Source organism: Hemitrygon akajei, chromosome 1, assembly GCF_048418815.1.
Source record: "Hemitrygon akajei chromosome 1, sHemAka1.3, whole genome shotgun sequence".
NCBI classification, from domain to species: domain Eukaryota; kingdom Metazoa; phylum Chordata; class Chondrichthyes; order Myliobatiformes; family Dasyatidae; genus Hemitrygon; species Hemitrygon akajei.
Window position 1 is genome coordinate 90,559,528 of NC_133124.1, and position 11,856 is coordinate 90,571,383.

Here is an 11,856-nt window from a genome sequence, read left to right on the forward strand (position 1 = left end):
GCTTTTTTTGCTGGTGGGGGAGGGGGTTGTCACTTTGCTGCTACTTGTGGGTGGGAGTGGGGAGCTGGGGAGATGTTTTGGGATCCTAACATTTAATTGTCATTCATTCTTTGGAGCACTCTTCTGTTTTTGTGGATGTTTGCGAAGAAAAAGAATTTCAGGATGTATATTGTATACATTTTTCTGACATTAAATGGAACCCATAGTATCAATAGGTACCCACCTACTTATTGATACAAAGATAAGTTGAGAAAGTGGATAGACTATGGAAGGACTGAGACAGGTTAGCAGAATGGGCAAAGAAATGGCAGATGGAATACAGTGTTGGGAAATGTATGGTAGAATTTCTTCCACTTTGGTAGAAGAAATGAAAGAGTTGATTATTTTCTAAATGGAGAGAAAATACAAAAAACTGAGGTGCAAAGCAACTTGGGAGTCCTTGTGCAGGATTCCATAAAGGTTACTTTGCAGTTGGACTCTGTGGTGAGGAAGGCAAATGTGATGTTAGCATTCATTTCAAGAGGACGAGAATATAAAAGCAAGAATGTAATGTTGAGACTTTATACTGCACTGGAAAGGCCTCATTTGGAGTTTGGGCTTCTTATCTTAGAAAGGATGTGCTGAACCTGGAGGGGGTTCAAAGGAGTTTCACAAAATTCATTCCACGACTGAAAGCCTTGTCATGTGAAGAGCATCTGATGGCTCTGGGACTGTATTCACTGGAATTCAGGAGTATGAGGGGTGACCTCATTGAAACCTATTGAATAGTTAAAGGCCTTGATAGAGTGGATATGGAGAGGATGTTTCCTATGGTCCAAAAGTTAACAACCAGAGGACACAGCTCAGAACAGAGTGGTGTCCTTTTAGAACAGAGATGAGAAGGAATTTCTTTATCCAGAGAGTGGTGAATCTGTGGAATTCTTTGCTACAAGCAGCTGTGTAGGCCATGTCTGTATGTATATTTAAGGCAGAGGTTGGTAGATTCTTGATTGGTCAGGGCATGAAGAGATACAAGGAGAAAGCAGGAGATTGGGGCTGAGAGGAAATATAGATCAGCCATGATGAAATGGCAGAGCAGACTAGATAGGCCAGGTGGCCTAATTCTGCTCTTATGCCTTATAGTCTTATTGTTTTATTCTAACGAACTAGATATACGAGTATTTGGATAGATATGTACTGATTAAGGATAGACATCATGGCTTCATGAATGATAGGTCATGTCTATCTAATCTAACCAATTTTTTGAGGAAGTTACCCAGAAAGTTGATGGTGGCAAGACAGTGGATATTGTCTACATGGATTTTGGGAAGGCATTTGACAAGGTGTCACATGAGAAGTTGGTCAAGAATGTTAAGTCATTCGGCATTCACGATGAGGTTGTAAATAGGATGAGACATTGACTTTGTGTGAGAGGCCAGAGAGTTGTAGTAGATAGTTGCCTCTTTGACTGGAGGCCTGTGAATAGTGGAGTGATGCAGGGATTGGTGCTGGGTCCGTTGTTGTTTGTCATCTATATCAATGATCTGGATGGTAATGTGGTTAAATGGATCAGCAAATTTGCAGATGAAATCAAGATTGGAGGTGTTGTGGATAGCTAGAAAGAATATCACAGCTTGCAGCAGGATCTGGACCAGCTGGATAAATGGGATGAAAATGGCAGATGGAATTTAATGCAGACAAGTGCAAGGTGTTGCACTTCATTGCGACCAACTAGATAGGTCTTATATAGTGAATGGTGGGGCACAGAGGAGTGCAATAGAACAAAACAATCCAGGAATACAGGTTCGTAATTCATTGAACGTGGTGTCATAGGTTGATAGTGTCATAAAGAAAGCTTTTGGCATATCGACCTTCATAAATCAAAGTATTGAGTACAAGAGTTGAGATGTTATGTTGAAGTTGTACAAGACATTGGTGATGCCCAATTTTCAGTATCGCGTGCAGTTTTGGTCACCTAGCTATAGGAAAGATGTAAATAAGGTTGAAAGAGTATACAGAAAATTTACAATGATGTTGCTGGTACTGAAAAACCTGAGTTAAATGGAAAGTTTGAATAAGTTAGGACTTTATTCCTTGGAACATAGAAGATTGACGGATAATTTGATAGAGGTATACAAAATTATGAAGGGTATAGACAGGGTCAATGCAAGCAGACTTTTTCCATTAAGTTTGGGTGGGACTACAACCAGTGATCATAGATTGAAAGTGAAAGGTGGAAGTTTAAGGGGAACATGAGGGGAAACGTCTTCACTCAGAGGGTTGTGAGGGTATGGAACATGTTGCCAGCATAAGTGGTGCATGGGACCTTGATTTCAATATTCAAGAGAATTTTGGATAGGTACATGGATGGTAGGGATATGGAAGGCTATGATCCCAGTGCAGTTCAATAGGAGGAGACAGTTTAAATAGTTCACAACAGACTAGATGGGCCAAAGGGCCTATTTCTGTACTAGAGTCTATGACTCTAAGCCATTTTGATTCCAGTGGTCCATGACAGCACTTAAACACTTAATAAGTTTCCTCTTGGCTTTACAAGTTCTGCTATCAAGTTAAGCATGACCAGGTTTGATGCCTAGGTTAACCCTCCTGTTGAAGGGTTTCAGCCCGAAGCGTCGTCACTACCTCCTCCTATAGATGCTGTCTGACCTGCTGAGTTCTGCCAGCATTTTGTGTTTTTATTTATTTCCAGCATCTGTAGATTCACTCATGTTGAGGTTGATATGTGTAGTTTTATTCTTTCTTTATTTCATTATAGCTGTATCGGACATCATGTTTGGCCATTTGTCAGTCTTTGGTGGGACTGGAGTCACATTAAAGCCAGACTGCATCAGGTTTCCTCTGTAGGGGTCATTAGTGAACCAACTGGGTTTCATGACAAATGAGAAAATCTGCAGATGCTGGAAATCCAGGCAAGACACACATGGTTGTGATTGGATTACTACAAACATTTGTACATTGCCAAGTCTCTTCCAGGGATGCCTACCTGAAGAAGTTTAAATCTTCCCTTCCACATGAGTTCAGTGAAACCCTCTTTCACTGCTCCCCCTCTGTGATCTCTGTAGCCCACCAACTCTTTGACCACGTGCTCACCCAGTCCTATTACCACAGCCATGTATCCTTTCTGGGAACAAGTCTTCATTGCCAGCTTGTACCGCACAGTTTCCAGGTTCATTTTCCAGTCCTGCCAAAGGGTCTCAGCCTGAAACATAGATGCTGCCTGGCTTGTTGAGTTCCTCCAGCATTTTGTGTGTGTTGGGTTTTATGACATTCTGGTAGATTTATGGTCATTAGTAATAATGCAAATGACTCAGTCTGTTTGTTTTTTGAGCTCAGCTTCTCATTTACCATTCACCTCTCACTATCACCTCCTTTACTTATCACATTCCAGCATTGATAGCCTATTGTGCTTTATCTTATCTCCCTCCAGCAGCTGTCTCCTATTTTCATAATCTCCCTCCTGCCCTCCTTGCTCGACCTGCTTCCCCCCACCACTTTTTCTCTTTCCTCTTTCTGTTTGCCTCCACCCATGAATCAGCCATTGTACCTAATGCCATTCCTGCTCCCCTCTCTTACCTGGCATCCATCCCCCCCCCCCCCCCCATGGCAATACTTAGTCCACCAATCACCTCTGACTCCTTTGACACACACCTCTTCTCCTCTTTTTACAGGTCATCTTGCCTCTCTACTCTCAGTCCTTAGATAGGGTTTTGACCAAAAGTGTTGACAATTCCTTTCCTTCCACAGATGATACTTGACCCCGAGTTCCAGATGCCAGCACCTGCGGCCCGTATCTATTCCTACACTTATCCCATTTTATTCTCCTGCATTCTTGTCAACTCGTTCAGAGTTAAATATTCTACACTACAGGCAATTAACCCTATTAACCTTCATGTCTATGGGAGGAAAATGGAACAACAGGAAGTGAGGTCACAAACAAGAGAGAATCTGCAGATGCTGGAAATCCAAGCAACACACCCAAAATGCTGCAGGAACTCAGCAGGCCAGGCAGCATCTATGGGAAAAAGTACAGTTGGTGTTTTGGGCCGAAACCCTTCAGCAGGATTTGAAATGTCAATTGTACTTTTTTCCAGAGATGCTGCCTGGCCTGCTGAGTTCCTCCAGCATTTTGTGTGTGTTGGTCAGCTGGAAGTGGATCCTTGGAGATTGGAGCAGCAGCTTTTCAAGCTGTTCCACCAAAACTCCACTAGCTGTGTTTTTTTTACACAAATGCTGTCTATCCTATTGTGACTAAAAGCAATTCCTGGTTTATTTCAGATCTGCAGAAGCTGTAGTTCATTGATTTTTATTTTCTCATCACATATGGTTCCTGTCACTTTCATAATAATGCTCCACCTCTAATTATTCTCAAGCTTGATGATTATTTGTTCTCCCCAAATTCAGGCTTTCATAACATTTTGTTAATTTGCAGCCATTTTTCTGTTAAACAACTCATCCACTGAGGCAATTTTTTATATCATATTGATTAGTGTGTTAAATAGAGAGAGATTTCAATGATACCATCTAGCTTCCAATTAGCTGTTAAGATTGTTACGAATGTGCCACAACTCTGAGGGGCCGAAGGGTACAAAGTAGCCCCCTCCTTTTCGAGAATCGCAAGATCGCTATTAATTCGGGTCTGGGACCCAGGAAATGAGAGAGAGATGTTCAGAATACACAGGTTTTGGAATGTGTGTCCTGGCCCCAGAAAGGCGGAACCATTGGTAACGGCCATTGTCTCTTGGAGACGGAATTGTGTATTGAGTACTGTACTATTCATTGAAGCCCTCAGGGAATGACCAGAGTGGGCTGGTTGAGGGATTGCATCATCCCAACCTGATTGACATCTGAGACCCCGTGAGTAAGGATAAAAGAGGGTCTGGGGAACAACCCCTTGAGACCCACCAGGAGAAATGCTAGAAATCCCGTGACAGCGTTTAATAGTGACAGCCGGTGGAGGGCTCATGTGCGTCCTTTCCCGTTGCCTGGAATTGGGGCCTTACCACGGAAGAAAGGCTTAGCTAAAGAAGAGGCCACCGACGAAATTTTGAAGGATCGACATCATAAAAAGGACAAGCTGGCAAGTTTCTAAAATCTCTCTCTCTCTCCAACAATTGAAAACCCAGCGGTCCCCAAAGGCTGAAGCCTGCATGAACTGAGTGACTTTTATATTTCCATCGGACAATACATTATCCCCTAGACAACGATCGAGCTATATCTTATTGATTATTATTATACCCGCACTTTTAGATTTAGTATTGACAACGTATATTATCTGTATGTTTGCATTGATATTATTTTTGTGTATTTTTACCAATAAATACTGTTAAAGATAGTACCATCAGACTTCAACAGACCTCTCTATCTTTGCTGGTAAGTGACCCAGTTACGGGGTTCGTAACAAGATATACTGAGAACTATCTCTAGACCCTTTCTACCAGGCTGAAATAACTCTAATAATAACTATTTATAGAGTACCTTAACTGTCTCAGGCTATTTCTCAGATAGGTTTCTGACACACAGATGCTAAATTAGGACGTATACTCACCTTGGTTTTTTCGAACATATGATCTCTACCATCAAGAAAGTCAAAGATAGCAGGTGTATTAAGCACTATTATCCAGACTTTCCCTTTCAAGCTTGCCATATTCCTGACTTGAAAAGAGAAATCGGTGGGGCTAAATCCTGGAACACCTTATTGAACAACACAGTTGGAGTAAGCTTGAAGAAAAACTACAACTGTTCAAAGTGTCCCACTATCACCTCACCAGGGGTAATTAAGGATGGACAATAAATGTCAGCCTTGTTAGTGATACCCATGTACTGAAAATAGAAAAAAATAGATTGAGCTAGATCAGGAGCTATGACTTAAGCAGTTGTGCGTAAGACATGTTCAAGTTTGCAGAGAAAATAACACCATGGTTAGCTGAAAGTATTGGATGCAGGGCTTCAAGACTGCACTTGGAGTATTATCTACCCCATATCTCAGAAATGATGCGTTGTCATTGAAGAGAGTCCAGAGGAGTTCACAAGGATTATTCTGGGAATGAAGGGGTTAACATAAGAGAAGTGTTTAACAGGTTTGGGCCTGCAGAATGCAGGGTGATCTCATCAAAACCTACCAAATGTTGAAAGAACTAGATAGGGTGGATGTAGAAAGGATGTTTCCTATGGTGGGTGTATCCAGAACTAGAGGGCACAGCCTCTAATGGACGGGCAACTTTTAAGAAAAGAGGTAAGGTGGAATTTTTTTAGCCAGCGAGTAGTGAATCTGTGGAATGCTCTGCCACAGAATGCAGAGGAGGCCAAATCTGTGAGTATATTTAATGTGGAAGTTGATAGCTACAGGGCACCAAGGGAATGGCCAGAAGGCAAGGGTATGGGGTTGAGTGGGATCAGGATTAGCCATGATGGAATGGGGGAGCAGAATCAATGGGCTGAATGGACTAATTCTGCTCCTATGTCCTATGGTCTTATGGTCTAAGACAGAAGCAAGGGAAGAATTAAGCAAGTTAATAGAAGCAGAGATTTTGTGCGGTCAGAAATAAAATTGAGAAAGTTGGGTATTTTTGAGTGAGTTTGTCTGAAAGCTTTTTCCAATGATTATTTATGATACTATAGAGGGAGCACAGAGGAGATTTACAAAGATGTTACCTGGATTGGAGGGCGTACCCTATGAGAATAGGTTGAGCATACTTGGCTTTTTCTCCTTGGAGTGACAGAGGATGAGATGTTACCTGATAGAGGTGTATTAGATGATGGGGGTCATTGATTATGTAGATAGCCAGAGGCTGAAATGGCTAACACGAGTGGGCATGGTTTTAAGGTGCTTGGAAATAGGTACCAAGGGGATGTCAGGGGTAAGTTTTTCACACAGAGAATGGTGGGTGCGTGGAATGCACTGCTGGTGGTGGTGGTGGAATTCGATACAGTAGGATCTTTTAAGAGCCTCTTAGATTGGTACATGGAGCTGAGAAAAATAGAGGGCTATGTGCGAGGGAAATTCTAGGCCGTTTCTAAAGTAGGTTAGTTGGTCGGCACAACATTGACCTGCAGTCAGTAAACAGCAGTAAGTATTAGTATTGTCCAGTTGATCCAAAGCAGCATGAAGAACCAATGAGATCACACCTGCTGTAGGCTTATTGTGGTGATAGGTAAATCGTGGTGGGCTCAGGTCTTGATTAAGCAGGATCTGAATCTAAGCGTAACCAACCGCTCAACCACTTCATCACCATAGATGTGAGTGTAACTGGACAATAGTCATTAAAAACAGCTCACCCTGCTCTTCTTACCAGTATGATTGTTGAAGCAGGTGGGAAATTCTGACTGTAGCAATGAGCAATTGAAAATGTCTTTGAACACACCCACCAGTTGGTTGACACAGATTTTCAGAGCCATATTAGGTATACCCTGGGGGTCTGTCGTCTTGCGAGGGTTCACCCTCTTGACCGATGTTCTGACTTTGGCCACCAAGAGAGAGAGGTCACAAGGTCACCAGATGCTGCAGGGATCCTCATAGCTGTAGTTTTATTCTCCCTTTCAAAGTGAGCATAACAGGCACTAAGCTCATCTGGGAATGGAATGTCTGGGGGTTTCACGTTGTAGGAAGTAATGGCCTGCAAACCCTTCCAGAGTGGACATGCATCCGATTCCACCTCTAACCTTGATTGGAATTGTTCTTTTGCTCTTGACATTGCCCTCTGTAAGTCATACATGACCTCCTTGTATAGTCCTGGATTACCAGAATTGAATGCCACAGAGCTAGCCCTCAGCAGACTATGAATCTCCTGGTTCATCCACAGCTTTTGAGTCAGGGATGTATAGAATATCCTTATAGGCACACATACATCTACACAGGTTTTAATGAAGTCATTGACAACTGTGGCATATTCATTCAGACGCGAAGATGAATCGCTGAATACGGTCCAGCCCACTGATTCAAAGCAGTCTCCCTTGCTCATACCTTCTTGGTCCTCTACCGGTGCTGTGGTGTTCACTCTCCACCTATATACTCAGGGAGTAGAAGTACAGCCCGATGATCAGACGTTTTAAAGTGGAATGGTATGGTAACCACTTTTGATTGTAGTATTACAGAGCTCTAGTGTGTTGGCTCCTCTGGTTGCACAAGTGATATGTAGGCAATAATTATTTAGAGACTTTTTCAAGCTAGCCTGGTTAAAATCTCCTGAAATGATGTGGAAGGCATCAGGGTGCACTGTTCATTATGTTGCTCAGTTCGTCCAAAGCCTTTTTGACATGGGCCTGAGGTGGGATGTACACTGCTACCAAAATGGCTGAAAACTCCTGCGGCAGATAAAATGATGGCACTTGAAGATGAGATGTTCCAGGTTGGGTGAGCAAGATTGGGACAGACCCGCTATGTTTGTGCATCACGAGGAATTAATCATAAAGCCTTTGGAAGACTCATCAGATGACCAGAAAAAAGTTTAGAAAAGATATCAAAGCCTGTCAAAGTAAGCAAAGAATGTATCTGACCAGAAGGAGCAAAATTTGATTTTAAAAGCTGCAGTCTCAGGTTTTTAGATATATTTAATGATAATACAAACCAGCAGTAAATATTGCACTACATCAGTGATATAAAAACCATTTCACACACAGTATTGGCATAAACACTCTCTGCACCAGTGATTATGTACTTTACACTTCTTCCAATTAACAACTCCCGATCAACAACTGTATTATTTCTGGCTGGTTGCTTTTTAGGGAAGATCATAAGAACACTATCACAAAAGTATCTGAAAGATGCACACAATGGCCTCATTGAAAACAGGCATGCTATTAGATTCAAATTCTGTTTCCGTGATCTTCATGTCAAAATGAAATACCGGTAGATGGTAGTCAGACGCTTAGCTAGATGTTGGAGAGAGATATATATATCTCCATATTTTATGATATACACTACCATATTTTATATTATCAAAAACTTCAGCAGTGATCAATACAGTGTTTGTTGTTTGTCATTTTCAGATTCCATTTTGTCTAATTTAATAAGTCACGACTACACACTGTAGGTTAATTTTATATCCTTACTTAAAATTACTACCTTACAATGGGATAATAATATTGTAGAATTGTTAGAACACCAAGCCATTTGGCCTTTGAAAGAATGCTAGCTTTTGATTATCAATCTGGACAGTTCAATTCAACTCTTCTTTTTCCACAACCAAGTAGCTTATTCTCTATTACGTTCCAGCACAGCCCCTTCTGAAAGCAGTATTTGATTCTATTTCTTACATCTCAATAGGAGGTGAATTCCATGTTATAATTATTCCCTGTATTGTTTTTCCTCCTTATGCCTGTTTACTAAAGATTTAAATCTATGTTCCCGAGTCATTGAACTATCTATAACATAGAAACACAGAAAACCTACAGCACAATACAGGCCCTTCGGCCCACAAAGCTGTGCCGAACATGTCCTTACCTGAGAAATTACCTAGGGTTACTCATAAACCCCTATTTTTCTTAGCTCAATGTACTTGTGTAGGAGTCTTTGAAAAGACCCTATGTATCCACCTCCACCACCATTGCTGGCAGCCCATGCCATGCACTCACCACTCTCTGCGTAATGAACATCTGACATCTTCCCTGTACCTACTTCCAAGTACCTTAAAAGTGTGCACTCTCGTGCTGGCCATTCCAGGCCTGGGAAAAAGCCTCTGACTATCCACATGATCAATGCCTCTCATCATCTTATACACCTCTGTCAGGTCACCTCTCATCCTTTGTCGCTCCAAGGAGAAAAGGCCGAGTTCACTCAACCTGTTTTCATAAGAAATATTCCCCAATCCAGGCAACATCTTTGTAAATCTCCTCTGCACACTTTCTATCGTTTCCACATCCTTCCTTTACTGAGGCACAATACCCCATGTGCGGTTTGACCAGGATCCTATATAGCTGCAACATTGCCTCTAGGCTCCCAAACTCAATCCCAAGATTGATGAAGGCAAATACACTGTATGTTTTCTTAACCACAGAGTCAACCTGTGCAGCTGCTTTGAGCATCTTATGGATTTGGATCCCAAGATCCCTCTGATCCTCCACACTGCCAAGAGTCTTACCATTAATACTATATTCTGCCATCATATTTGACCTACCAAAATGAACCACCTCACAGTTATCTGGGTTGAACACCATCTGCCACATCTCAGCCCAGTTCTGCATCCTATCAATGTCCCACTGTAACCTCTGATAGCCCTCCATACTATCCACAACACCCCCAACCTTTGTGTCATCAGCAAACTTACTAACCCATCCCTCCATTTCCTCATACAGGTCATTTATAAAAATCACGAAGAGCAGGGGTCCCAGAACAGAATCCTGAGGCACACCACTGGTCACTGACCTCCATGCAGAATATCATCTGTCTACAACCACTCTTTGCCCTCTGTGGGGAAGCCAGTTCTGGATCCACAAAGCAATGTCCCCTTGGATCCTATGCCTCCTTACTTTCTCAATAAGCCTTGCATGGGGTACCTTATCAAATGCCTTGCTGAAACCTATATACACTACATCTACGGCTCTACCTTCATCAATGTGTTTAGTCACATGCTCAAAAAATTCAATGAGACTTGTAAGGCACGACTTGCCTTTGACAAAGCTGTGCTGACTATTCCTAATCATATTATACCTCTCCAAATGTTCATAAATCCTGCCTCTCAGGATCTTTTCCATCAACTTACCAACCACTGAGGTAAGACTCACTGGTCTATAATTTCCTGGGCAATCTCTACTCCCTTTCTTGAATAAGGGAACAACATCTGCAACCTTCCAATCCATCGGAACCTCTCCCTTCCCCATTGATGATGCAAAGGTCATTGCCAGAGACTCAGCGATCTCCTCCCTCACCTCCCACAGTAGCCAGGGATACTTCTCATCCAGTCCTGGCAACTTACCCATCTTGATGCTTTTCAAAATCTCCAGCACATCCTCTTAATATCTACATGCTCAAGCTTTTCAGTCTGCTGCAAGTCATCACTACCATCACCAAGATCCTTTTCCATTGTGAATACTGAAGCAAAGTATTTATTAAATACCTTTGCTATTTCCTCCGGTTCCATACACACTTTCCCACTGTCACGTTTGATAGGTCCTATTCTTACACATCTTTCGCTCTTCACACACTTGTAGAACGCCTTCAGGTTTTCCTTAATCCTGCCCGCCAAGGCCTTCTCATGGCCCTTTCTGGCTCTCCCAATTTCCTTCTTAAGCTCCTTCCTGTTAGCCTTATAATCTTCTAGATCTCTAACATTACCTAGCTCTCTGAACCTTTTTAAGCTTTTCTTTTCTTTTTGACTAGATTTATTACAGCCTTTGTACACCACGGTTCCTGTACCCTACCATAATTTCCCTGTCTTATTGGAATGTACCTATACAGAACTCCACACAAATATTCCCTGAACATTTGCCATATTTCTTCACACACAAAATGCTGGTGGAACACAGCAGGCCAGGCAGCATCTATAGTGAGAAGCGCCGTCGACGTTTCGAGCCGAGACTCTTCGTCAGGGTTCCACCAGCATTTTGTGTGTGTTGTTGTTTGAATTTCCATCATCTGCAGATTTCCTCGTGTTTGCCATATTTCTTCTGTACTTTTCCCTGAGAACATCTGTCTCTAATTTAAGCTTCCAATTTCCTGCCTGATAGTCTCATAATTCCCCTTACTCCAATTAAACGCTTTTCTAACTTGTCTGTTCCTATCTCTCTCCAATGCTATTGTATAGAATTATGATCACTATCTCCAAAATGCTGTCCCACTGAGAGATCTGACACCTGACCGGGTTCATTTCCCAATAACAGATCAAGTACAGCCTCTCCTCTTTTAGGCTTATCTACATATTG